The sequence below is a fragment of the Clupea harengus genome, chromosome 20 (assembly GCF_900700415.2).
Source record: "Clupea harengus chromosome 20, Ch_v2.0.2, whole genome shotgun sequence".
In the NCBI taxonomy this organism is placed as follows: Eukaryota; Metazoa; Chordata; class Actinopteri; order Clupeiformes; family Clupeidae; genus Clupea; species Clupea harengus.
The window spans coordinates 2229744-2256983 of NC_045171.1; the positions used below are offsets into that span (position 1 = coordinate 2229744).

At 42.0% G+C, this 27240-nt stretch overlaps 1 protein-coding gene across 2 annotated transcripts in view; it reads right to left on the reverse strand.

The window, feature by feature from the left end:
• nlgn3a (neuroligin 3a) overlaps positions 1-24576 on the reverse strand; it is a 125099-nt gene extending 100523 nt beyond the window's left edge. For both annotated transcript variants that reach the window (XM_031557988.2, XM_031557987.2), the window contains exon 1: positions 24296-24576. The gene's annotated coding sequence lies outside the window, so the exon portion shown is untranslated. The remainder of the gene's footprint in view (positions 1-24295) is intronic.
• Positions 24577-27240: the final 2664 nt, after the last annotated feature.

Here is a 27240-nt window from a genome sequence, read left to right on the forward strand (position 1 = left end):
GTGTGTGTGTGTGTGTGTGTGTGCTCTCATGCTCCATGTAGATGAGTGTGGGCGGCATCCGCTCTTGTAAGGAGGCCTTCCCTATACGGGAGGGGCAAAAAATGCAATTGCACAATCTCTCCCATCGCCCGAAATATTGATCGTCTCATCTCCTTGGCCTTGCAGCCAGTAATAAATACAGAGGAGAGACACACTGCTGACTCTAAGAGGGGTTATTAGTGGCTAATGCGGGACTGCACTCTGGAGCGTACATGCCGTTAGATGTTTCTCCTTCGCCCTGGTCCCTGTGAGCTGATGAATGGAACTGGGAGCTTCTGGTTCACTCACCCAGGAGGGGCTGCTGCCGTAACGGTCAAGAACGCTTTGTCTGCTGTGTCGGATGAGTACGTGCGGGGGGGCAAACGGACTGACCGCAGATCAGCGCTGACCTCCTCCAGCACTCCTGGAATCACCGCTATGAAGTTGTGACAAGGGTCATACCTCAAAGCCAAACTCTCATGCCCTGAGCTTACTGAGAGTTATAGGCCTTGTGTCGGCGAACGAACGGTGACAAGAGCTCTCTGTGAGTTTCTCTGACTCTGATCACCTCTTACACACAGAGGCTCTCACACGTTATATATCCCCCCCCCCCTTTGAACATCCCCTGCAATCTATCAAGTTTCCCCTGGCCTGCATCAAACAGGCTCTGCGAGACAGTCCCGCGACCGCAGTGTGTAAATCCACAGTCCCGCGAGCGCAGTGTGTGAATCCACCGAGCTGTGTAACCTCCAAGACACACATTTGCCTATCGAGTGACAGCTCTTCGTTATTGACAGATAATAACGTGTCAAAAGCCAGTTTCTCCATGTCAGCTTTGGCTGCCATTATGGTGCTTTGTCAAGCTTTCAGACTAAAACCAGCCCGGACAGACGTAACTATGAGTCTGGCACCAACACCTGCCATTCAGCAGCTTGACATTGATGCAAATGGATAGGCAGCACTAGAGAGCGATACTGCAGGCCTGGGCAGAGGCTGTTGTAAGGCGAGAAAGGAGAGAGCTAGACCTCAGAACGTGTCTTTATATTCCCCTGGATTATAGCTGGATGATCCTATTTATTTAATTTAATCATTTTTCCCCCTTCAAGTACACTGTACTGCACTGTGGTATGATCTGAATTGCATCTTTTATCTGAGCTTAACTCATGGTTTCGTTTCTTGAGAGAGTGTCTTTTCTACCGTGCACAAGCTAAATAAAAAAAAAACGATCTGGCTGCACCGAGTGTGAATATGCAATCGCAGTCTGCTGCAGAGCATGTTTGTAACATTCAGCGTATGGCAAATGTCCACAAACCCAAGGAACCATGGGATGCGTCATGACAATGCCAAATATTTATTTCAAACATGGAAATACATTCAGACTCAGTTGAGGAATTTGTAATGAACGGGGTTCACAGAATATAGCGCTACTCCCTGAAGCATGGCAGCTGAGCGGGCTGCTGGGCATGACGAACAGCGCTGCACCATATTTAATCAAAGAGATTGGCATGTTCCACCCAAAACATTCACGAAATGTCAGAATAGCCCCCCCACCCCACCCCAACCCCCTTCTGCCCTCCTATTTCCAAATAATCCTGGCAGGGGATGCTCGGCAGGCCCCGGAAACTGCCTATGCAGTCATTATTTCTCTCCAGCTTTGGCACCATATCAAGGACAAAAAGAACTGCGCAGTCTATGGAGCTGTAATCACAACCCCAACTTCTTTTCAGGATGTTTAATGGAGACAGTGAAGAATGGCGCTACAGTCCACCTCTACCCTTGCATGTTACTGCGTTGTACAAATTGTTGCTGTCTTCACAAGGACGAGAGTTTTTATTTCTTTTCTTTTTTTTTGTACCTGAGAGGAAGAAGAACTTGAAATTCACATGAGATCAATTGGCTGCTTCTTAATACATTTCCATCAGCTGTGTATGACAGTTAAAAGAATAGTAGATCAGAGAAGCATGCAGTGGTACCATCTGAAGCTTATGTCTCCTGGGGATATGCCTTTCATTCATGTATGAGATTGAGAAGGGCAGAACTTTGATGATCTTTAAATATTTGTAGAATTTGTACAAAAACACTTACAAATTAAAAAAAATAAAATAAATACAGTTGAGCCTTGGGCAAGGTTTGAGGCTCATTCACTACAAAAATGAACACAAACTCATTTGTGTACATTTATGCATTTTCCTTTCTGCTGAAGAAGAGCAAAGCTCGGTTCACATAATTTCATGCAAACTTTCACAGCAGAAAGGGGGGAAATTAATTTGCATGTACAGAGGCTAATGTGATACAGAAATAGAAATTTTCCTCGAACAAAGCAGAGAACAGATGAGTTAAAAATGAGATTTGAGGCAGAGACAAGAAAACCCACTGATTAAGACACCACCTTTAACACCACTTTATCTGCTCTGTGGTAAACTAGCATCTTGTCAACATACTGTGCTGTGTTAGCATGTGCAAATGAGAGGTGTTGAAATGCACCAACTGTAAAGGGGGATTGTGTAGCTTACTTATGCTACATGAAACCTTCCCCTCACAGCTCATCATACTAATGCCTCTATTGATCCACAGCAGGCAGCCTCCCACAAGACAATTTCGGGTAGAATATTCAAAGAAGCTAATCACTCAATTTAACCCTGGGGACCTTCTCAAAAACCACAAGGGTGACTGCAGACTCACTCTAATCCTATCATATGTTCACACTTGAAAGCTTTGCAGATTGTTTATTTACTCAATAACCTTATTTTTTTATGACATATCTGACCTACCTTCAAAGCTAACATCATTCACTCTGTGTATTTTCCCTACATGTCAAATGAAAGACCTTGGATTAAGCAGTACTCGAAAGTTCTCGTTCTCAAAAGGAAGTGCTGTTATACTATCACGCCTCATTTTGTAGGTCAAGAGGACCCAAGATGAGCATTGAAGATGATCATAGCTGTGCTGATAGTCAGTACAACCTCATTAGCTTGAGTGTGAATGGTTTTATAGAAGCTTTTATTGGGTAAAAGAAAAGCACTATTTATCAAAAAGGTCATCTGCTACAACAGTTCTAGATTTTTGTCAATCCTTCCGCTCCACTTGCTGCAAGTTAGCACCGTGAAACCAAGCGGTACTAGCAGCAAATTGTTCCAGTGCTTTTATACTACACATCAGCAGTCACAGAGTGCTTCTTGTCCAATCATATTACTCCACCAGTACTCACTGCTATATATATAACACACAATAAACAGATACTATTGCACTCTTAGAGAGTAAGCCACTTACAGTGCCTAAACCCACGGTAAAGCATCCTTACTCTAATTAATCAAGCTTGCATCACTGGCCCTCCTATTCTAATGGATGATAAACCTAGTAACTGCTGAATGTGATGTTCAAGGCCCAGGGGAAGCAGCATACCCTTGGCCCAAATAAACACCATATATACACACCTGCCCAGTTCTTCTCTGGGAGTAATGTTCATTTTGGTGTCTACAATGTGGGATCTCTCAGTTGTAATTAATGGTCGCTTGGAAACTACTTCATTATGATGCCATGAGGTGTTCACTCCCTGGGACGTGATGCTCTGCGGTACCACTCAAGAAAAAGGAAATAAGAGAAATGAATCTCCGAATGTGCTGCTGTGACATATCTGCTTTGGGTCTGCGGCGTGCCTGGCTCATAGCTAGCCCAACCATTCTGCACAAACAGCACAATGACACGAAATGCAATCAATCTGACTCCGCCATGTTCCCCTCCACACATTTACAAGTTTGCCTGTCACTGTGACACGGTGTTCTCCCTTGCGGAGGCAAATAAACACAAACAAATTGTTTTCAGGAGAGTCAAGTGACCTGGGCCCTTTGAAGTGGTGATAGCTTAGAGGATGAAACATGGCAATCTCGAATTTCAAAGCAAGTCTGACTCAAGTGGTTCAGAGCTTTCATCCTTTCATCCTGCTATTGTTATGATGTTTATATCCTTTCACCGCACATCCTGCCCATTTGACAGTAAAAAAATTTTTTTTTTAGAGACTGCAGCATCATCATTAGATTAAAGTAAATTGTAGGTCTCAGTAATGTCAGGCCTATTAAGAAATTAAGCAATGGTGCGTTATCAGTTATATATAAAAAAAAAAAAGAAGATTTGCGAGGCTGAATGTTGTAGTCTGTTCAGGGGCTAATTCATTGCAGGTTACCACAGAGTCACAGCTCAAATATGGCAAAGTGACCTTTCCCAGTCAGTGTGAAAGGGCTCCTTAAAAAACATATGAACAGGATTCCACTCCCGCATATTTGAATAATTCCAGCTTGAAAAAAGAAAAAAAATACAGAGCCATGACCCAGATGTTAACTGGAAAATTAGAGCGCTATTAATAGCATGATGTGTCTTGGCATTTGCGGCCGACCTACCATGACTACATTAATATGCTAACGAAAAAATATTCCACGTTTGAGCCTGGCGATGCTGCTTAATTCCGGCTGGCACAGCCCACAGTGATGATACACACGGCTTCACGCCGAAATGTCACAAGAACAGCGTTATATGAAATCGGGCCTGTACCCGGCCGCGCGTGTTCTGTACATTCTGCTCTGTACATGTAGTCTTGTTGCCAAAAATGAGAGGCCACTCGGAAGGCAAGAGAGACAGTAAAACAGCACTCAAGATCACACAAAAAATAACATGCAACGCATAAAATGATTAGCACTGCAGTGGTCTGCGAGCACTCTTGTGTTTGATGATAAAACCCACTGAATGCAAACAAGAGACTAATAAGGCTCTTTGAAATGGAATTTTCGGCGAAATTATAATATTATGAGACATTACTACCACGGCATTGTGTACCCTTTTCAAGGAAAAGGGAGAACATAAAAAAAAATGCCAAAAGCATAGCAGGATAACATACCCATTTACATGCAAATGGATTACACTTGCAAAGAGGCAAGTGGCGAATGAAAAGAAATTTGAAGTGTCAATGTGCTGTGTGCGACATGCCGGAATCCAAGACTCTGTGCTGAGGCATTTGTGATAGCTCCTCCATAACTACAGTCGGGAGAGGAAAAGCTGCAGGAAACATTCGACTCCACATTAAGCGTTCTCTCTAACCTGCTCAATACATAATGAAAGAGTACTGAGTGAGATGAGCCCTCGCAATGATGATGGACAGTCGACATGCAAGGCTGTCTATCTGCTTATAATTAACTTTGCCACCAGTGAGCGAACAACAGACCTCTGCTTTCAGGACTGGGGCCATAGCCCATTATGAGGACTGGAGAAATGTCCTTTTAATGTGGGTGAGGCAGAGAAGATAATTACAATACTGTACTCAAAGCATTCAACTGAAGCTGCAATACACTGCTGCCGTTTTCAGAGACATTAGTTGCGGTGATGAACTTGGTTTTGAGCGTGCTTCCATTTTGTAACCACAGGGAACAAATATAACAATTTCCCCGTGCAGTGTGTTAATGATTCATCAGAGCATCACTCTGTGTTTTAGAGCTTGCGTCAGAGACACAAGTGTAAAAAGCCAGCGGCCACTCATACAAAAATAGTATAGTATAGTGTGTGTTTATATATGCACAACTAGGACTCACCAGAGCCATTGTGAACACGAGGCTATATATCTTTCATTACTGGCAAGAACTTCCATTGGTATTCAGCCATATGTCATAGTAATCATAGTAGATTTCCACTGAACTACCTCGAGAGTTTTTGTCATCAACATACTTATGGTACTTTTAGAATAATAGCTTGTCAAACATTTACTAAAAGTCCTGTAGCTTAAAAAAAAAGGAGTGAGAAAAAAAAAAAGCTAAACGCTGTTCTGATTTTCAAATGTGTTGACTAGCGAAAGCCTCCATCAGCACTGTTAGCCAGTGGATTTAGCGGAGATTGAAGGGGATTATTGGACTGATATCAATCATCACAGCTGAACCAACACCTTATTTCGACATTATCAGATGCATTGGCCGTTCTCTGGTTTGATCTGCCGGGCTTAGGGGAGACTGCGGTTCTATTTTTCAGTGCTCTAGAGGATGTTTGTTTGAAATTAATACACCCTGCAGTCGGTCTAAGATTCAAATGGCTAAAGGGTAACAGGCTGGTCAGAGTAGCTTCTGGTGCCAGGATAGGGTTTGCAAGCTCACAACAACAGCCTTTCCTACAGTTCATCCAGTGCTCAGCAGTCTGGAAACAATTTTTTTTTCTTTTTGTCTTGGCCTTTTTTTTTTTCTTGCATGGACCCTTGTGGCACCATACTCCACGACACAGCCTGAGACGGCGCGAAGGCACAAACTCACTGGCAATCATGTCATGGCCCTTCCCTCACCCTCCAGAGAGATCCCAAATGACACAGAGTGAAAACTATAAAATATCTCATTACACATACAGCGGCGTCACAGAAGGGGGGGTGGGGGCGGCACTCATCGGCTTCCGAGGCAAACGACTTGGGGAGGGGGCGGAGAACGAGTCGGCCTCCTATCAAACAGGAGGAGGGCCAAACGGCAGCTTCTCCGCCCGAGGACGAGGGCTGGTGAGCCCGGTGCCGCTCTTCTGCTCACGCTGGCAGATGTGTTGACTCCTTATTCAGCTGTTCTAATCCCGTCTGAAAGCCTATCTTGGATGTCAAGCTTCTGCCTAAATTGGCTTGAGGTCTTAGTGATTGATTAGAGTACTGTAACCCAGCTTTATCAGATGGCCCTGAGCTCCACAGTTGTGCCAAATCTATTAGGTAATGCATCCCAGGTCGTTTCTCCCTTAAGTCTTCTCCCCCCTCGTTCCCATGCAAGTCAGGGAGGCCCCACAGCCCGTGAGCATTAACTCCATTCTTGTCTGTGTGTGGATAAAAGCACACAATAGCAGACGTCCAGTTTCATAAGTCCACATTTCAAATAATTTAAATTGGTGAAATGAGCTGATTTGGAGATGATGCAAGTTGTGCAGTGAATTTCTGATGACATGGTAACACTGCGTAGCCCCTTAATTTGGAGTTCACTTGCTTGTAATGATGCAGCATGACAGGCTGATGCACCATGAAATTTCTACTATTGTAGTGAGAAGGAGAAAAAGAGAAAGAGAAAGAGAGAGAGAGAGAGAGAGAGAGAGAGAGAGAGAGAGAGAATAAGAAGATGCTAGTAGGAGAGCAAGATTTGTTTAAAGCCAATGGCGATTGTGCCAGATACTTAACTTAACATTATTGAGATTCAACTTGACGGCTACAGAATTACTGTATTTGCTTCTTGGACCACACCATGAGCTTTTAAATTCTCGACCAGCTTTAAATCAAACCACACAGCTGACGTAATATTGTACTGAATGCTGGTACGGTTGCCTAACTTAGGTTTTGAAGTTTTCCTGTAGGCATATTTCAAAACCGCAGCCTTCCGCTGTAAGTACTGCAAAACATTTTGTCTGTACAGTGCACCACAGGTGCTGCTAGCTTACAGAAGGGGGCATAGGGGCCTATTTCTGTGCCAGTCTAATCTGTTGCTTAGCATGTGCTTAGCATTAGCATATAGACTGATGTAGCCAGCATGTTTACAATCTGAAGTTCAGGTCTGATAGTTCTTATTGGCCAGTAGCTAGACAATAATCTTCAAAAGATTAAAACTCTGTTCCAACTAAAAAATGAAATAGATATAATACTCATGTAGACTGAATGGACGGGATCAGTTTTAACATTTCTTTTAACACAAAAAGTGTTACAGATTTGTTTTTTCCAGGGTTTGCATTTTCCGCGGACTTATATTACTATAGACAGCATGTATTACCATATAATATTACTATAGACAGCATGTATTACCATATAATATTACTATAGACAGCATGTATTACCATATAATATTACTATAGACAGCATGTATTACCATATAATATTACTATAGACAGCATGTATTACCATATAATTTTAGTCTTTAGTTTGAGTCTGCTACAACACCTTAATTTACCTTAAATAATTCATGCCAATCACTGTCTAAAAAGATCGTGGAATGTATATTTACTATAGCCATACTTGACCCATTTTTATTTCTTTGTATATGACTTTTCATAGCACTACTGTTCAAGAAACTTTCCTCATCTAGTAATTTATTGATTCTAAGGTAATAAAAACACACAGACAGTCTGGGAAACATTTCCCCAAAAAGCAAGAGGAGTCAGACTCATTAAAATGTCCAATGCTGCACACAGGCCCTGATCCCTGTGCCTCCGTCCTCCCATAAGCACTTTAGAATCTGTAGCCTCATCCTCCCTGAGCTGCAATATAGCCTGTCACCTTTACATTCCAATTTTATTCCTGCTTAAAAAGAACTGAAAGCGAATACAAAAACGGCTAAATTTGACTAAAAAAGAATAAATAAATATATATTACCAATATACTGAATCCATACTTCATAATTTGAGGGCACCTTTGCAGTTTTTGTTGCCTCTAAAAGTGTATTCTAAAGAAAATCTACAGCACCTTTTCATCTTTAACTGTCTGGAATCTCTAAAGATCTCTAAGGTAACATCTACTCAGAAACACTGCACTTGATCAAGTCCTAACATGTTCAAGTTCAGACACCCTGCTATTTTTTCCACCAATAGGGCAAAGCCACAAAACAAGGTAGTCACTGCTGTATGAAGACGTGAACGCCAGTGGTGTGGGTTGACCTCGGACACGCTGTACAGACAAGGAAGATTTCTGGAAGTCCAACTATTTGAATAAATCTTCTGAGGGGAACGGTGGCATTGAAGATGATCTTGGTCAATCGGCGCATCATCACTCACCTGCTCTGCCTACCCACTCTGCACATGCGATCAGAGACAGAAAGAGAGATGGAGAGAGAGAGAGAGAGTGGGAGATAGAGAGGGAGTGGGAGATAGAGAGGGATAGAAAGAGGGAGAGAGAGGTGGAGAGAGAGACAGAGAGAGAGGGAGAGGTGGAGAGAGAGAGAGTGGGAGATAGAGAGGGATAGAAAGAGGGAGAGAGAGACAGAGAGAGAGGGAGAGAGAGAGAGGTGGAGAGAGACAAAGAGAGTGGGATATAGAGAGGGATAGAAAGAGGGAGAGAGAGAGGTGGAGAGAGAGACAGAGAGAGAGGGAGAGAGAGAGAGTGGGAGATAGAGAGGGATAGAAAGAGTGAGAGAGAGACAGAGAGAGAGGTGGAGAGAGAGACAGAGAGAGAGAGAGAGAGGAGGAGAGAGACAGAGAGAGTAGGATATAGAGAGGGAGAGAGAGGAGGAGAGGAGAGTCTGCCCTGGTATTAGTGCTGACTCCAGAGTTTTGGCTACAGCGCTTAGGAGTGTCTTCTGCAGGTCGTTATTCACACGCCTGCACGTACAGACACACACACACACACACACACACACACACACACAGAGAGACAGACACACACACACACACACACACACTGTAATGATCACAAAACTACTTGGGCAACCGAGCAGACTCTGGTCTTCCTGCCATGGTCAGTCAAGGTCACACAGAGGGACGCCACGGGATTGGTGGCTATCTTATCCGTCTCTGTAGAGCTGAACAAACTGTGCACTGAGTAAACAACTCCATACACACAACATCCCCCATACAAACACACAGACGCGCACACACACACACACACAGTTTGCTTCACAAACACAAACACGTGTGACTTTGCACCGCCCTGAGGCTGCCATGTTACAGGTGTGCATTTTCAATCTGCTGTGGCACACCCAAGGACACTTTACCGTGCCGTATAAGAAATGAGAAGCGGCGATTACTGCCACGACAGTTACGGCCATGATATGTGATTAAATGCTCCACACGGCCAGAGAACAGAGGATGGAGAGGCAGTTTAGAGTAATCCTCTTTTCCATAGAAGCAATAGAGGCAGAGAGGCAGAGATACGGAAGCAGCCGAGTCCATTCTCTCATATCCCAAAGCACTGGATTCCCCTGAGTGTAATTGGCTTTGAGAGTTTCCTTCAACATTAATGTGGACTACGGCTCAGTATGGATTCAGCCTCGTAAACCCCAGTTGATACATTCTACCAACTGCTGAGTTAACTGTTTGCGACAACAGAGCTTTTTGAACAGTACAGATTTTTAGAAAACTTCTATGTCCTAAAGTTGCAACGAGGAATGATGTAATTTGCTTGACAGAAGTGCGGAGGGTGTCAGGGCAATATCACTCTTGTATGCTTGTCTGAATACACAAATCATCCTTAATCCAATAGGATCGTACCACCCTGTGCCACTGACACATGAGAATAGCCTTGATCATTAATTGCCCAGGATATTTGCACACACAAAAAAACATCCAGAACCGCTTCAGACACAGCACCTGCTTTAGTTTTGTTATCAAGATATTAGATAACAAATTACAATAAGAAAAGAAGAATGGAGATCTGAGTTACAGTATTTATGCAAGAGATTAAGAATGTGAGAATAATAACTTGCAGTTCACCCCACCCACCCCCGCCCACTAAAAAAAAAAAAAAAATAATTGGTCAAACTTCAAAAAACAAATAACAGGTTTTGCCTAAGGTTCCATTGTGTCAGCTCTTAATATTCATAAGGCGAGGAGTCAGATAAATATCATTTCGCATAATCCACTCAAACAGACAGAAGGACAGATGGACAAAAAGATGAGCATTACCACATAAACAAACACACACACACACACACACACACACACACACACACACACACACACACACACACACACACAAACAAACCATTTCAATGATTGGATCGTTCTCACAACAGGACTGAAAATACTCTCTTGGCGTTCTATTCCATCAGGATACAGCACAATCATGTACAAAGAGCTGTGTCAATGGCCCACAACACACAAGGCAGCCACATGCTAGTTTTATTAAAGGGAGAAGCTGTCTACTTTCTCAATACAACTCCAGACCTTTTCTCCCATGTACTGCTGGTAGCACATTAAGTGACCACATCTTAATGCAGCCTCCAGGACTGGTTGTTCTGCCTCCTGCAGTTGCATTGCATGGGCAGAGTCATCAATGTCAAATGACATGACACATATTACAGCTATTTATCCCCGCGGTACATAAAGACACAAGCCAGCACAAACAATACGCTACGTGTGTGTGTGTGTGTGTGTGTGTGTGTGTGTGTGTGTGTGTGTGCGCGCTGTCTGCTGCATGTTTTATGAGATGTGAAAGATGAAAATGCTGAGGTAAATTGATAGGGACTGCATTTCCAGTGCAGCTCAGCATCCATTGCTCCAAAAAGCTGCACGGTGCATAGGGAGGGAAAAAGAAATAAACATAAATACAAAAAAAGTTCCTCATTGCAACATCATGCCATTGATTGCCACTCCCACTTGTTTTTTTTTTTTCCTTTCATTTTTTCCACTTCTCTCTTTTCCGTTCTAGCCTCCTCTTTCTCTCTCTCTCTGGCTGTCTCCACAGGATAATGCATCAAAGGGCCGCATTAGCGTAACAATCCAGAGATGCAACACTTATTCAACAAAATGGATCAGACATGAAAAATGCCTTCAATTATTGAAAGCTTTACGCAACAATGTGATCCATAATTCATAGGCCTTCTATGTAATATGTAATTTGTTAAAGGGAAATATTCCAAATGGACTATGGTATTTTTCAGTAAGTCGTACCTGTGCATCAGCCTCCAGAGTATTCCCTTTAACCACAGCCCTATCAATATTCCTGGCAACTGCTGCCAGAAGATTTGGTACCACTGGGCATCCAAGGCTGTAAATCTGGAACAGGGGTTGTGTGGGCTTCCCAGATAAATGGGATGGGCTTTGTTTTACTGCAGCATTGCTTGTCTTAACTTTCAGTGTCTACAAGGGATTGGGAAAATGTGCCACTGTCCTTGGTCTTCTCTTCTGTGTTTGCAGTGTAAGACTGGTCTTGAGTGAGATCTGGTAGGATAGGATTACACTCACGCTCTCTATGACTCATGCCTTTACACTATGTCTCATATAGTCTGCCAAGGTTGTATATTCTGTTAGACAAAGGTGAGTTATTCGTCCATTCTGCAAAGCCAAATCCACTCAGCCACATGGCACAACCTGTCTCAATTACTTAAAGAATTCTAAAATATGACTTTGTTCCAACTCAAGGTCACCAAGCTTAATTAGTGGAGTCTCTGTGGTTTTCATAAATAGAAGTCTACAAGTTCGTCCCCTGAGTTGAGGCTTTCATCGCTTTTCAGACAACCCAGCACAGGCATGAAGAAAGTGGGCCACTGAGAGACAAAGCACAACACTCCCCCGGGAAATATGTCACATTTCCTACATCTTTTGTGATAGCGCTCACTATTCATGCCTCTCCACTTCCTGTTTCAAAAGACTCCGCCAGCAACAAAGGCAGGGATGCGGCTTATTAGGTCAATTTTATTCACATATTACATACTTATCGTGATTTCCTTTGAATCAAATCCAAGGCATATTAAAGGAAGAAACCTGGGGGAACAAGTATCCACCACAGGGCAACAAGTCGTCGGCGCACATAAAGGAGAATTTCTTGCATATCTGAACAATTGACCCACTGAGCAGACCTGTCACCCAGCTTTGGCCGCGAGACACACTAGGACTGGGTATTTCATCCAGCTCCACTATTCATCCAGCGCATTATTACAGTCAGGCATATTTCAAAGCGACTCAAGATATTACATCTAGCCAGAGCAGGAGCCCAGATTAGACTGTAATTCATCCTGCTGAACCGATGCACCATTCCTTTATCATTCATTAATTTATGAAATATAAATCAAAATATGCAATGCTTTCCAGATGGTATCATAAAGACAAGATAGCATAAGAGACCTGACTATTTCCATGATTCTAGTAAAAAATGTGATTTCCTTTGCTGAAAATATCTTTGTCATATCAAGCATAGAATTATAAAATGTGATACATTAGAATATAGACCAAATACTGAAAACGGCACATATACAGTTGTGATCTTACAGAAGTATTTATGATTTCTAGCTTCTAACTACAAACCTATTTTGCAGCTGTTGTGTGTGTTTATGTTTGTATGTGTGTGTGTGTGTGTGTGTGTGTGTGTGTGTGTGTGTGTGTGTGTGTGTGTATGTGTGTGAGAGAGAGAGATGGGACCACGCAAAGAGCAAACAAGGGCAAGGTGAAGACTGTGATTAAGTGTCAGTGAAATATCTATGACACAGATGGGTTCCACTTGCCAAAGTTGCAGGCGCTGGGCAGTACTGACACCACATAAGAACATTAAAGAACACAAACTGGGCAGTACTGACACCACATAAGAACATTAAAGAACACAAACTGAGCAGTACTGAAGTACTGACACCACATAAGAACATTAAAGAACACAAACTGAGCAGTACTGAAGTACTGACACCACATAAGAACATTAAAGAACACAAACTGGGCAGTACTGAAGTACTGACACCACATAAGAACATTAAAGAACACAAGCTGAGCAGTACTGACACCACATAAGAACATTAAAGAACACAAACTGGGCAGTACTGAAGTACTGACACCACATAAGAACATTAAAGAACACAAGCTGAGCAGTACTGACACCACATAAGAACATTAAAGAGTACAGACCATCCAAGGCCAAGGGTGCAGCCATCTAACTGCGGCTTCCTCTTTCAGAGCCTTTTTTTATCAGTGAATGTGCGCTCATCTAAAAGGCTTACTCTGGCTTACATATCTCCTGCCTCCCCCATTTGAGCCTTGTTCACTTTCCCTCTCACCTCTTCCTTCTCTCACTCTTATCTTCTCTGATCCTCTCTCCGTCCCTCGCCTTCACCGTACTATCTCTACCCCGATATTTTACTCTTCAGTCCTGAGGTGAACTGCCCACAGCCATTATGCCTTTTAACACCTGTGCTTTTGCTCAGCTTAACAGATGGCTCTCTGTAGTGTGCCCAGCGCACTGAGGAGATTTGGCCGAATGATGGACCGCCTCCTATTGTTCGACAGTCTCTGTCATTTAGAATTCATTCAAATCCATTATGTATCATATCAATGTTTGGCCGTGTTTTAACATATGCTAGCGATTTTATATTTGTCCTTTACATGTTTCCAACTGTTCCTCAAATTATAGGTCCAAATTATAGGTTCTATAGGTCAGTTTTGATTTCTGCTTATACAATATTCTTTCGTATTAGAGCCAGTTATTAAATAAGAAGTTATATTTCTACTGTTCTATGCTAATCTTGCTAACACGGAACCCCCCACTCAAATCAACCATCTATCCAAACTATGAATTTAAATGACCAAATCCACCCCACTCTGTGATACCAGATTTCCTCCCCAACTGCCAGAAACCTGGGACTTTCCATTTACGACTCCATTCACGGCTCTCCCTTCACCCGAGCCACTGTCACCCTGTCATACTGTCACACTGTCATACTGTCACACTGACCCGCAACCACCCATTCATCATGGCGAACGTCTTGGGGAGGGTCATGCTGCTATTTTTGTAATAACCTGAATATTGGGGTAAGGCTGCATCAGTAACACTGTTAAGTAATGTGAAAATACCAGGCAATGCTAAGAGTGCATAAAGTTGTACTCTACCATCTACAAAACCATTAGGCACGAGACACCCGGCATATTCTGAGGAATGGTCAGATAATTCAATGTGTTGAGGAAATGGTTCTATAATTAATCAAGTACTTTGAAGAGATTCTTTAAAATATCTGTAATGGTCCTCTGCAAGACTGCTACCAATCGTCATTTTCTACATTTGGGTAAGGTAAAGCTTGGCTGTTGTTGGAATGCTATGTTGCATAATTTGACACTAGCACGTCGCAATTATCTGAAAAGGCCATGGCTACTGACAGAAGGTGTCAGACAAGGTACATTTAGCAAACCGTACAACAGCTACAGTAACATGTCATATGATAAAGGTCATCGTTGTACTGTGCCTCCAAAAATATAATACTTAATCATGGGTACTTTTATTTTGTGTTTTGTTTAGTTGTACAGTTATACACATTCACAAATATTGTACAACATTTTTAAGGATTTAGCTCATTCTTCTTTTTCTTGGAGTTGCACCAACAATATTGGTAGTACTCACTACTGGCTGATGTTATACATCAAAGCCATCCATTTCTTCAGAATTAGTCAAGTTGTTACACATTTATGCTGTAATACAAAAGGGAAACAAAAGAGCCTGTCAATTACAAACAAAGCTAAACTGCTTTATGCAAATGCATTTTTTGAGTTTCTACCAGAAAATGTTTTTGTAGTGAGATGGAGCCATCAGTGTCGATATGGTTTTACCATACAATCGGTTTAGACCGATTCATGTCACAGTGATGTTCTGGTATGGTTTATGTTATTACGTTCTAATGAGACGACACGAGCGGATTCTCACATTAAGACAATATTGCTTTGGCAAAAGCTACAGTTCCAGCTGCTAGTTGCCTGGAGGAAATGATCACAGTAATGTCTAACATTATTTGCCTTTAAGATTGACAACTTTAAACTTTTGCCAAGGCCGTTGCAATTTTAAAGCCTTGTGTTTCCAGACCACATGACTACATTCATTAGGGTCTGGGTGCCGTTCAAAGGGATTCATTTGAGTTGCGGGTCCTGCTAATGAGTGTAGAGCCAACTTGAATTTTCACCTTACACACACGGAATGACTTGTGAGTTTTACATTTTAAGTTACACCAGGTAAATCAAATCTGCTGGTAAATAAATTAAATGTACAGAATCCAACAGGGAGAGGAGCAATTACTCCTTTCCCCTAAGAAAGAAAGGCTAGTGTGCAAGTTTTCACTACATCCATATGAGCTTTGATGAATTTTAATTGTGGCATTGATGCTAGATTCTTTCAGGGCAGTCCTGTAGCTATCACTGGCCATCAAACGCAGCACTGATTCTATGCCATCACCAAAATGATACCTCCTTAACCTTCTGACAAGCCCAACTCTTCCCAGTTGAGAGAGTTTCCAGACCATAATTGAGACCAAACCTAATCAGAGATATAGTTTAGCATCACCAGGGAGACAATGTCCAGAATAACTCTGTTCAGCTGAAATACCGATTCAGCTCTGAATAACCTTATCTTGATGTCAAAATGAAATGAGAGGTGGGAAGTTCAGTTTGTGACTCCATATTATTCTCTATAACAATTTCAATAAAAACCTGAACACCCAATCTAGACATTGACGTGTTTGAGCAAGGTACAAATAGCAATTATATAGCATATAACATTATACAATATACATGCCTATAATGTCTGCCAGAACACACTGTGGGTGCTGTGGAAAGCTCCTTGATCTCCAAGACTATAACTGATTCAGACCAGCCAGTACGGAGAGATTTCAAAGTTTGATCAGAAAATACAAGTTACCTCTAGCAGTAACTGAAGCACAGGCAATTTAGAAGGTACTGCAGCAGGGCAGTTTTAACAACACCATGGCACATTTCTTACTGTCAATACAGCACCTATACAATCCTGCAGGCAGAAGCAGGTGGGATAAAACCATCAATGTTCCAATGAGTTGGTTTTCGACTGAAAATATCGGTTTTTTTTTGTCTTAAATCCTTATCCCTAAGCAAAAAACCCAAACAAACAAACAAAGACCTAGTGGAGTTAAAAAAAGAACATATCCGTCCAAGTTTCCCTCCTTTCATTTCCTTTCTGAGTAAATGTTAAGATTAATATCTGATTAATTTCCTGGAACCTGCACTTTTTGCTTAAAGTTCCCATTAAAATGCATGATAATGTTGTCATTTGGGAATAGTTTAATTGTCGAGGGTGGTTAATTTTCGGGAAGAATATGGCACAGATGGCCTGTAAGCTTGATGAAGGTGTATCAGTACCTTCAAAGGGTAATGTGAAGCTCTGCCAACCTGGCCTGAGCTAAAAATACACATCAGTTGCAGATAAATGTTACTACCAATACAATACAATCGTGACTTTGATAGACCGAGTGATTATTTATAAACTACACCATAAAACGCCTGAGTGTTTCCGCCTTCGGAAATCATCCCATAGGACCAGGATGAGTCATAATGGCACATGTATTTATGGCCTTCAAACATCTTATACCATCAAATATTTTTTCACAGTCATTCATTCAACACTAAGTTGGAGCTATGTTTCCGTAGGAACGTGAGCTACAGAATCTGGAATAGTCCAAAACAAGATTCTTCTCGTCCTACCTCTTCCCAATCTGCAGCATCAGTACCTATCTCACAGCGTTTTTCTAGATCTCCTTTTCTGAGTCAAATCCTGGTAATGGCTTAAAAAATATCTTCAGGTGCAAAACACATAAAAGAAGCTTGCCGCTGAAAGGCGTGATAGGCTGCGTCAAAGCTGAAAGCTTTATTCATGCCGACATCACTCCAAAGACCAACCTGCCTGAGGAGATGCAAAACTATTTAAAGGGTTTAGTGCACGATGCTCATGCACCTGAGATATCATACAGCACAAGTCAAGCGTGATGTTATTTTTCAACTCTGACATGCTACAAAATCAGTGAAAGTCAGGTCTGGTTTTATTAATATATGCTTTCAAGCACAGCTGTGTAGCTTTAAAGACAATAATTTTGCATTGTTGGTTGCATGTTGGTGTGCATAGTTTGTGTGTGTGTGTGTGTGTGTGTCCATGCTTTCAGGAGCTGGCCAGCATGAGAGTTCATTAATCTGCTGCATTACCGCAGTCATTTTATTTCCCTTCATCACAGCCAGCGTGTGTTATCTGAGATTTAAAATATTTCAATCTGCAATCTGCCTGTATTACGAGGTTAACCCCCTGACCGTGACACCGGTGTTCAATTTGACATGCGTCCTTCCATTTCACATGGCTTTACGTGTCACACCATCTTGACCCGCTTCTTTTGTACTCGTGTCTTGACGAGACTCTGTGGCTTTCGCCTGTTCATTTTTTAACACTACCAGAGGTCTTTGCAGCTCAACTCCAGAGTGAATAAAGTCTGACAGCCGGGAAAAGAAAGCAAATACAGTGTGTCAGCTTTTAATTGTCTCCCTTGTGCTATCTATGCGTTTTAATTCAGTGGGATTCTCTAAAACTTTCTACTTAGGGTAAACCGGAACATGCACTGTTGATGCGTAATACACAGATATTCGAGAACACACACACACACACACACACACACACACACACTCACAAGCAGCACACATTGGTAGACAGTAGAGGATCGCAATATTTTTCTGGAAAATATTATATTGATGCAGGAGCCAAATATCGCAATATTAACTTGGTACATATGTCTACTTTGATAACATTGTTTCTAAAGTTCATTAGATGGCACAAGACCTCGCTCTTCTCTTGCATCACAGCGAAAAATTGGAAAGGAAGTCAGAGTCGAAAACAAATTTACTGCGCAAAGATTGCTGCATAGACTTATATACGAAACAATATACGAAACGTAATATATGCGAGAAATTAATCACAATGTATCGCAGAATCAAATCACAATACTTGCTGTATCATAAAATGTAAAGAATCGCATCGCTGCCCAGATATCGTGATAGCATCCTATTGTCGCTTCTGTGGTAATTCCCACCCATAAAAGATTTGACACAGACAAATACACACATACACACCATCATGTAGAGATAAGGAGAGAGGAAAAGAAATGCAAAAGGCAATAAGCATTTCAGACATCCCATAATGATTTCCCTATCTTCATAAGTATGAAAAGTCCTACTATTTCCTCTCTCTCTCTCGGCAGCAGCTCTACTGGTGTGTGAACAATATGTGCAGTCCCTAAAGACTCATTTCACAAAGTAAATGAATGGGAAGAACGAATAACATGAATAGGATTAAGCTTTTGATGATTGTGACCCACATATAGGTTGATGGAAGGCACTCAAATGCACCCCATTTACAGGGCTGTATGTCATGTCTTCATACTGCAAGCTTTCACTAAGCTTCTTAAAAGCCTGGCCCTTGGGATCTCTGATAGCCCCTGGGTTCAGTCACCGGGCCTCATCCTGGCTAATTTATCCAGAAACTATCCTCCTGTACAAGGGAATGCCATTTTTCAACCTAAACGGTGGGTAATTAATAGAATAACCTTTGATGAAAAGCTCTTTACAATGAAACTTCATATCATGGACTATTTAATATGATAAAATTCGTATTATTATTTTATAGAAGAAGCACACGTTGACTTAAAAGGCCACGATGCATACAGTAAGTGCTGTGAACTTTGGAGTAGGTCACTGAATTGTTACCAGCCAGTGCATATGTCCAGAGATGGAAATGCACTTGTCCAAACCTGCCGCCGTGGTGGAGGACACGGGCTACGTGTTGCGGAGTGATGAATGAATGTCATGAGCAGAGGTGAGATTGCGGGTTATACTGTACCAGACACTCATTTTTCAAGGAAGCTTCCAGGTTATTTTTGTTGTATACACAATATACTTCACCAAGAAACGTGGCAGCCAGGATGCCGTGCAAGGCACACATAACTAAGGCTGCCCCATGTTAAGGTGAGGAGTACATGTGGGCTTCCCAGTGAAGGTGAACTAATGTTGTGTAATGTACCTTATAGCCGCACGCACCACAAGACCTAAACTCCTCCGCCAGGTCCTCAGCTCCGTGCACACACACACACACACACACACACACACACAGTGATGCATTTATAAAAATACATCCCTCTTCTGTAGGCGCAGAACAGTCCAAAATAGCAGTGGGCTGCCACGGTACAACATGCTCTGTCCTTGATTTAAGCTCCTGTCTTCTGCAGAGGTATGAACTTCACACAGAATAACAATCAGTGTAAATACACCAGAGAGCAAACTCTGTGAGAGCACGGTATTGCGTTGGCTTCCTCTGCAGAATTGTGATTTTTTTTTCAGGACACTACATCACGTATATTCACCTGTACTCCCAAAGCCACCAGTCAGCTAATGGCACAGCATTACAAAAATTAACCCAAGGTGCCTCACCCTGCACTGCTCAAAATGAATGGGAGGACACCCATTTGAAACAGAATGCCATTAGCAGACAAGCAGTTCTATTTAGAGCAGTGGCAAGCCAGTCCTCCTACTTCCCATCATCCAGATATAATTGTCATTTGATCTCAAATGGCTGAACCTCGGCTGAACTGCATATGCATCAGTCAATGAACATTAGCCATATGGACATGACTCGGGAGTGACTCTGTTCCTGGGCCTTCACTTTTTAAATTAAACCAGTATTGACGTTTAGGGGATATGTTTTACAATACTACTAATGTGCTCCATCTGGGCCAGACGAGCATAGATGTTGCCTAGTCATTACTCAACTATGCAATATACATTGCCATAGATGATGGGATTATAGGCACATTCCCTTGGCATTAAGTGACCCACGCTGATTTGACTTGTGTTTAAAAGATTCGAGCCGTTTTTGCCTTATCAGCGCTGTGAGACACTGGGCACATTGTACAGACAGACGAAAATATCCTAAGCACTTGGGGTCATTTACATTTTAAGTGGCAACAACTTATAGATTGAAATTCCTGTAATGATTCTGTCCTTGCTCTGCGCAAATGCATGTGCATATGAAAAAGTGATTATTGAAAATGGGCTTCGATTTTTTTTTTTTTCCCTTGCAGAGGGCTTGAATCCTGCACTTTTTCCCTAAATCCTATGAAAATGCCATTTCTCTTGGTACAGAATGAAAAACATCTCCTTTCTGCCAAAGAAATGTTAATATGAGTTTAAATAAGAGTAGAATGGAGAAGAGCTGCCATTCAGAGGCAAACACCAAATAAAAGATAGTGGCATCCTCACGCCTCTTTGGGGAGGGGACATACAGGGGTGTGGGGGACAATGACTGCCTTGTCCTTTTGGGAAGTGAAAAGCTTAGGGGGACTTAACGTGAGTATAAGAGATCTTTTCAGACAAGGTCGGGGAAATGCTGTCAAGGGAAATTTAGATTCCATTCCTGTTGCTTTCTTGTGGCATCACACAAGCCATACAAGGGCTATAAAACAGACATTTAGGTCCTACCCTCAACAAATTATATTTCCCTGCCTGGAATCTCCAGCCTCTCCATCTACAGCATCCTTACCTCATGCACAAATTATGTGGTTCATGAACTGTAAACCCATGTACCCTTTTTTTGCCAACTTAGAAGAACAGCTAAAGCTGCTTTGATATTTAGTACAAGATCTTTGCCATGCACACATTCAATTTGATCCATGTTAAGTCAGGTCTTAGCCTTGTTGACCTTTTCAATTGACAGTAAGTCTCAGGAGACCACAGAAGGCAATGTTCAAAGACAGACAATGAGCAGCAGTCTTAGCCTTGTACTTTGCATTAACAGGAATGGTCTAATCAAATGTATAGATATTCTTCCTTTGGCGACTGTCTCTCTTATGTGCATAAGGGTCTGTCTTTCTGTCTGTCTGCGTCTGCATTTTACATGCAAAAAAAACACACAAAAAACACGTCTTCGGAGACAAGATCTCTGAAGTAACGAGCTCAGTGATAGTGCCTTCAAGTTAAGAGGGATTAATATACAACCTTTCATTTGATATGTGAAGGATAAAAGCACAAAGCAGAGTTCGAGAAAAAGAGAGACAGTGAGAGATAGATTGAGCTTGAGCTTGAGAGAGAGAGAGAGAGAGAGAGAGAGAGAGAGAGAAAGAGAAAGAGCAGGAAATAGACAAAGAATTGCTTTCAGATCAAGTTCTTTGACAGAGGAAAGACAGGGGAGAGCACCTGCTTCACATCTCTCATGCGGCAAACTACAGTGACATCCCAACATGCTCCTAGAGCAAACTTCTTATGAGTCTGGTTGCAGACCAGCAATTTAATTAACCTCCGGGGGAAAAGTGAGATACCTGTAATTAAAATATGTTAGAAAAATGCTCTGGATTTTTTTTACGTCACTCAACGACCAGTTACACACCTTATTTGAAACGCCAACACATAATTTGTCAGACATTTTGAGCTAAGATGGGAAGGCTGCATCAAAATGGCCCTGAGAATGAAGATGGCACATGTCCAATGATTTTTTTGTGCTAGAGGTCAGTAAAGGTGGCAGTGGTGGCACGCCACGCTGATTTGACCTCACCGGAAGAGGAATATCCTTCATGTACACTTGTATGGTTGCAGAATTTGCAGGAAATCAATACGCACATGACACAGAATAAAAAGCATTACTTACAACACACCAACACACACACACACACACACGGACACGAGAGAATCTCAAATTACAAACTTGTTTGTTCTCAGTAAACATCTAATATAAACACTGTAATGGAGAACACCGATTACCATTTCTGAACTGAAATTACAACTGAAAATACAAAACCTATTTGCCACAGACAGAGAGAAGCATTATTGGGACACTATCTAGGCCTATCTTCAATATGAAGCCATGTAAGGTCATAAGAAGCCTTGACAGACTAGATCTTGACAGACCTGTTTTAACTCGATCTAACATCATACAAATAACTGTATTCTAAATGACAACTTGTGATTCACCTGTTGTAGGCAAAAGTGCTCTCTTCAGCATAGCTTCTGAACTAGCGACACCTGTGTTAAGATCTAACTGACTGTGTAAGATGCACTACACTACAATCTGGACTCAATAAAAAACGAATGAATTTGATTCAGTTGAAGCTGATTCTATGCAAGAATTCAACTGTGTTTCAACAGAGAAATATTAGGCTGACAACAAAATCCTCATATCACTGATTTGCTGTCTACCATATGAGTACGACTCAAAAAAGAAAATAACAAGAGTTTCAGTACGTGAGCAGGGATCGGATTTAAAGCAGCAGGAGACTTGCAAAAGACCTGTTTACGAGCCCAGAATACGAATAAAGACAGGGTAAGAGAGGAACTTCAGAGGCACCACCGTGCATAATCCTTCACAAGATGCTAAATGCCACACCACATAAATGTGTTCATTGAATTGACAAGAAAAGGTGCCATGAATGGCAATCTATTAAAAAGGCCAAATTTAGCAACCCAATACACCGGTGGCTCAAATGACAAACTTCTAGGGTTCCACTGCTAGTGAGAAGGAAATGTCTACAATTGTGGTAATGTTTTCAAACGATACGTCTCTAAGCGAATGATTCCATCGCAGGGGAATGGCAACAAAGTCCAGAGGAACATAGACTGTCATGGGGAATTCCTTTCACCAATAGCTTTCGCTTACTGCCAAACAATTGCTTATTCACAAAATCACCATGACAACTCAGAGGCTTACATTTTTTCTCTTATTTTCTCCTTTATGTGTAATTGCGGTCTTTCCCTTAATTATTTGCTCTTTCCGGATGATATTTGGTTAAAAAAAAAAAACAGCGGCGCCTCTTGAAATTAACGCAACAATATGGGACTGGCACTGGAAGAAAAAAACAGAGTAGCCTTTTAAAAATATTTTACGCAAAACCTGTTTTGTTGCAGCTTATTCCTCTGAACTCCTCTATTTTTTCCACAACCTTGCATTACATTTTCCAGTTTTAGGCTCCTTAGTTCAGTATGTGTAGGTCTAATATAGCCGATAGACTACCATCGATGCAGTCAAGTCTGGCCAATGTACCAGATTTTAATAATTTTGATTATGTCTTGTAGGAAACAGATGTAGCCGGCATTTCAGCAAATGCGAATATCAGTGATGATTTTGACAGCCAGCCATAACTGCCTAACTATAAAGACTGCGATCTATTCCGTTCTTTCGCCCCCAAACACTACATAAGAACAGATAACAGTATTACATGGAGGAGTGAACAAACAGCCTATCTTAGCGGTAAAACGACGAAGACACGCAAGTTTCAAGTGCAGATAGTCCGTTATCGGTTGCAATACAGAATTTCACAGTTGAAACACACATCACCAAGACAGACTTTATGGACCGGTATGGTTTTTCAACGGACAACGATGAGAAATGTAACGTACATGTAATCCGTTTCAAGTAACAAGTGCTCTTTCTTCCTCTTGGTAGCGAGGCTGTATCATTTCTCCTCCAACTGGAATAATATGTACTGTAGTTTAACCGGCACATGGTTGAAATGGAGCGCATCATGCGACCCTGCCATTTAACTTCGAGCAGAAGGGTTTAGTTATCTCTAAGCTGCTCGCACATTTATGTTGTAAAACCGTAAGATGCACATGCAACGAGCATTTAACCGTTATCAACAATTAGAACAGCCTAGCTGCATCATTTATTTTCTATTGACGCTACCGGAGGTAGAAATGGTTTTAATTTAGTGCGTAACACAACAATGCACTGCAGATAACCAGATGAATCTCTAACGGACACGGAGTTAACTCATATCACCACCGGGCCGACATACTGACCACTACACTCTAGAACAGTAGCTTTCATCTCTCAAAAGACCACAAAAATACGTCTCACCTGTTTCGCCGAACTATCAAATCCATTCCTGGTATTTTGTTTCAAAAGAAGTCTTTTTACTAGTTGTAATCCTAAGCACTTCTGTCAGATTTCATTTTATACTACTGTGGATGCAATTCGCTTGGTCGGTTGCAGCGAAAAAGATGCTTCATTATTGACACTCCATTCACATTTCCATTTTTCTGCGTTCTTCTCCTAAGGAGTACTGTTCCCAACGTTTGATGTTCTTGCCTTGCCTTGCCTGCTCGTGAGGTCTCTACACGAGCTATCGGGGGCGCGCCGCGCGGACACTGCTGGGTACTCGGGAGCGCCAATGGAGGCGCGGGTTACTAGGTAACCAAAGGCACACTGAATCTTCTTTTTTGCAAGAGCAGAGCAACTTTGGGGCTTCTGCTTGAGACGACTCTACATCAATTAACGGTTTTTTTGAGTGATGTATAATATGACCGTGCATGTCTGTACATTTTAATATAATTCTTCAAAACATCCTTCCAAATCTCTATAATTGACGAACGCCCGTGCAATGAAAAATACAATACATACAGTACGAAACGAAAGGTAGGCACACAAAATATGTGCATTATTATGTTAACTAGTAATGGCCATACAGGTACTATGTCAGTTAAATTAACCATAAATAGAGTAGTAGTTATGTAGACCTATGGGTGTGTTATTTGTTTGACATTGCAAAATAATTTCTAAGAAAATACTTTGACTGATGCTGCACTATGAAAAGGGCATGGCAAAAAGGTTCTTGTTACGTTTGTATTTACATATTTATTGTTTGGCAGTCTGTGAGGGGTCCACCAGAATGCTAATTACACAGTTGGCTCATGCAGATGGGTGGACTGCTCTGTGGCACTGCCCCTGTGGCATGTGATTGGCTGGAGAGTGCCTTTGCTGACGCCTGTGTAGAATCACAGGGACCGGCGCCGTGCCTGTGCAGTGTGCCACCGACAGCTTTAGATTGAAGTAATTTGGATCTGAATGGCTGGTGTAGGGCTTCTAGGATAAAACAGTAATTTAATCATTGAATGGGAATGCCCCCGTGTGCCCTGTGTGTAAACAGCTTTCCCCAAGGGAGGGCAAGACTGACAATTCTCAGTGTGTGCTCTTTGATGGACTAAGAGGTGGTGTTGTAGTCTTAACACATGGCTCTATGAATGACTGAAGTGCAATTATAGACTCTTAGCATACACGTCTGCCATTGGTGAACTCTGAGTGAATTATTCTGAATATATATAGTATGTGTATATGTATAAAATGTCAATGTTAAAATATGAAATAACATTATTTATTAAAATAAATGAAAAGTAGATCCTGCAAATGCAGTTGCTTGACAGACTGGGTCCAGGCCAAGCTGTGCTTTAACGCCTCCAGACTGCAATGCCCACAGAATGCTGAGATATTTTTGTGCCGTCATTCGTGAGTTTAGGGAGGCTGAGGGTGGTATTCATCAGCTCCTTTTGTCCTTGAGGAACAACCCTGAGCCTTGGTTTTATTTATTTTTTTACTTCAGTTCTTCCTCTATTACATGTCATTTATTTAGTTTGTCCACATGAAGCACTTCAGATGAAACTATCAAGCTCCAGAGCTGAGATTTGAAGAGATTTTTTGTGTGTGTGCAAGTGCATTCTCTTCCACATCCATGAATCGGGGGTAGACTTTACGTGGACTTGGATGAAACGTGAACGGATTCCCTGCATCCCTCCCCCCTTCATCATGAGAAGAGGAATTAGAGCATTATATCCCCTGTGCCTCCCTTGACTTCTTCCCCTGGTCTCTGACTGTGTTTAATGACAGCTGGGGATTCAACACGACCCAGCCCCTTTACAGAGTGAGCTAATTAGCAGGTTTCCTCCTGTCAGTGGTGCCACCAGATGGGTTCCCAGAATGCAAAGCGCCAATGTCAGTGAGCAGGGCATCACAGGTGGAGCTGGAGAGAGAATCAGTGCAATGGGCTCCCTCTCTCCCTCTAAACGGATCGCCCCCTGTTTCCACGAGCACACCCCAGAAGCTGTCTTCCATGTCTCCAAGTGTGTTACAGACGCATCCGTTTTTATTACTATTACTGTGCGCACCTGAAGTGATTAACACATCTTGCTGAGATAGTGAGCTGAACAGCTCTGTTGTTGCTCTCAGTGTACTTCAGACGTCATGTAGCTAATTAACGATTTCGTGAAAAAGCTGCTCACTGAACCAATGATCACCTTTTTTTTTTTTTAAATCACAGCACTCCCACTGTACTGTACTGTATTCACAAACCGTGTTATATACACTAATGACAGTGTGTTTGGATTATTTCATTTGGGCGTGCTGTGTGTTGACACAATATTCCTTATCCTTGCGACATTTCACAGTGCTGCTCTAAAAGGGGGACATTTACAACGCACGGTCTCCTCATGAAACACACAGAGCCTGGAGCTGGCAATAAATGCAGCTGCAAAAAGCAGACCACCATCCCTGTCAACAATAACCCATTCTAAAGCAGTCTCAATCCCGGTTTAGTGTGCGTTGTTATAGAAGGGCATGAAATTGCAGTGTGTGCCATCACTGCAGTGTTATGGGAAGCACTGAAATGAGTAAACAATAAAATGGACTTCAGAGCTCTTACAGAGCACAGACATACAGGGATAAGAGCTGTACTTTTAGTTGATGTTCGGGGAAATAATGGGTATGCAGGTAGGAAATGTACAACAGAGACCCTCAGTCCTGGTGTATCCAGAGTCCCCCATTTCATTTAGTTCTAACATCTACATGTAGCATACCTAAACAACTGTGACACGCAGGGGAGTTTATTGTGAATGCTATTTGGACAACCACAGACCCTTACAGTAGAAAGCCATGCCTCAGGGACGTGCAGGTTGAGGTGACCGTGTTCTGCCAAGTGACGATCCATTGAGGTGACGCAGTGACTCAGATTCTTAGACACAGACGCAGAGAGG